Source organism: Dasypus novemcinctus, assembly GCF_030445035.2.
Source record: "Dasypus novemcinctus isolate mDasNov1 chromosome Y unlocalized genomic scaffold, mDasNov1.1.hap2 SUPER_Y_unloc_1, whole genome shotgun sequence".
NCBI classification, from domain to species: Eukaryota; Metazoa; Chordata; class Mammalia; order Cingulata; family Dasypodidae; genus Dasypus; species Dasypus novemcinctus.
In genome coordinates, this window is record NW_027261977.1 from 2,543,675 (window position 1) to 2,546,561 (window position 2,887).

The window sequence follows — 2,887 nt, forward strand, 5'->3', positions numbered from 1 at the left end:
AACATCAATGAGTAATATATATGAATGTTGTTAAGAGAAGAAATGTTCAGGTGAATATATGTAAACCAAATTAAAAAAATTTACAAGGTCATGGAGCTGCGCTACACAAGCCGTGAACCTTACATTAAACTATAGACTGTAATTTATAGAATAATTATTAAAATGTGCTTTCCTCAGTTATAACAAAAGCTGTACAGTTATGTACAGTGTTACTAATAGGATTTTCTATGAGAATTCTCTATTTACACTTGATTTTTCTTTAAACACACAGTTTATCTAAGTAGAAAAAATTATTGAATCTGTACTTTCTATCTCTACACGTACAGCTATATCTTAAATTTTAAAAGAAAGTAGGAAAATGATACATCTTTTAAAATGAACAATATAAATCAACTGAACTTAAAAGTCAATAACCTTAAATTTAAAATGATAAAATAGGATAAAAAAGAAAGTGAAATAACAGATTATTTTACAGTATAATCACATTATTTTTAAAGCCAATTTAAATATTGAATAGCAGGGAACATTGCTATATAACAGAACAATTTTATATTATTTAGTTTAGTATAATTTCTAAGCTTGAAGGAATCTATTATCTTTCCAGAAAAATATTATTACAAATAATTTTCAGAATTACAAATAATAAACTACTGTTATTCATCTCAATAAGCTTGTTTCAAGACAATATATTCCATCAAAGAGTTACTGAAATAATTTAATTTAACAGAGTGATACATTTATTTATGATTTCCTTCTGTGGAGATTTAATTTGAAATAAGAAATACTAATGATATATTATAAATCAAAATCTCTAGCTATGATATTTTATAAAGTATACATATAGCTTCTAGGAAAATGAGGTGCTTTTGACAGAAATACCTGATCCTCTTAATATAAAATGGATCAAGTAGTCAAGTGGGAAGTCTAACAACAAAGGAAAAATATAATATACTGAGAGAATACATTGAAATAAAGAAATATTATAAATTGTGGAGTTGGATTAAGATGTTCTTTTCCTATAGGATTAAACATTTATTGTATTGACATCATTAAGGTCATGGTATAATACATCCCTGTGAATATTCCTTAGATTCAGTTGGAAAAAGTAACTTAGTTTTCTTGAAACTCTAAATGAGACAGAATGAAATATGTGTATATCTGATGTGGACTATGGGAGGGAGGCTCTTTGTCTCTTCAGAGATAACCTTAACCTAAGTTGTCTGTACTGACTTGTGAGTGTGGACCAGTAAGAGGCTGCAGGCCTGCCCTTGGTGACCATGGCAACAACTCCAGTCCCAGGAAACAGTTAAACAATGCAAAGCCTATAAACTTTAACTATTCAGGGGAAATGCAAACCAGCTGTGCTAAAAGCTCATCTAGAATGTATGAAGTCCATGCTAAAAGCCTACCTAGGATGTGAAAAATATATGCTAATTCAAACCTATTGAGAACTGAAACAAAAGAACTATTTGGCCTTTCCTCTCTGTATAAAAGGGACTCAAAAACCTGGTTCGGGGCTGGGCTTGAAACATAAAGCTCCTGAGTCCGGCCAGCCATCAGTAAACCATTTTTCCTTCTCAAAACCATTCCTGAGGCCTAGCCTTTCTATACACAAATAATTGAACCTCTCTCAAATTCTACAACATTTTTAGGGGTTCATCCAGGATTGCAAATGGAGGCCAGAAATGGTAGCATTTTGCTGCCCCTTCCAAATCCCCAAGGAAGCCAGAAGGACCCAGGTGAACCCCAAATCTGGGCACCCCTGGATTAAGTTTAATCCAGAAAAGATGTGGGCTCCACTAGAATCTTCCTGACAAAAATCAAGGGAAGTGGAAGGTCTAAAAAAAAAAAGATTCTGGGAATGAAAAAGAACTCTGAACATGGAAGAAGGTAAGTCTCCCTGGGTGAGCACAGTCTGGAAAGCCCTAGTTTTAATTGCTAGAATGGGGAGTCTGATCACCTCCCAAGAGAACCCTAGTAGCCCCAGAAAATTGGGAAGAAGCCATTCTCTCTAGGTCTGGACAAAGGAGAAAAACTGGGGAAAAGCCTGGTCTTTGGGGTTTGTCTAACTGCATGTTAGAATCTGGTACTGTTCTTATATCCACTGAAGGAGTGGAGGCTTGATTATAATAGGAAGGGTTGTTTATAGGTTTGAGTCCTAACATCCTGGAAATTGGTCTGGATTTATAAAAACTTGGCTACAGGAAAATGGATTGGCTTTCTCATGAAGCTTGGTCTGGGTGTAAAGTTAAAAAGTGAAAAAGAACTAGCTGAAATCTTTTGTTATGTTGCTGAATTGCAAATGAATTGTCTTTATACCAGATGTTAATGTTAAGTGTTCTCTCTAAGGTTTGTGATGGCTGTGGGGGCAGTCATGCTGAAAAAAACATATATATAGAACTTGTGGGTCAGATTTAGTGACTTTGTGCTTCTGTCTGTATCAGCTCAATGCTGGTGTTGGAGTTGTATGGTGAATTGATTATGAGGCAAAACTGAAGAGTCTGGATGTTTGCAGAGTCTGGATGCTTGTGCATCCTCTGCTGCCTTGTCTCTGGTCTGCCTCTTTGCCAGGGCTTAAAGGTTGTCTGTGTCAGTGCCATCCACCTGGGTTTGTTGGGGCTGCCCCAGTCAGGGTGGCTGGGCCCCCAGGAGGGGTGCCAAGTTTGAGTAGGTTCTGTCTGCCCATTTTGGCAGAAAGCTGGAAAGGGGGAAGCAGCTTGCCCCTTTCCAGTGAGTCCACACCTTCTATTCATAAGCCCCATTCCTATTTGATTGTTGTGCATCTGACTGCCTGGAAGGGGAAAGGATGAAAATCAGAATCAAAATAAATACAGTAAAGTCCCCTCCCTAGGGTGTCAATTTGCATTCTGCCCAGGTTCTTTACTTT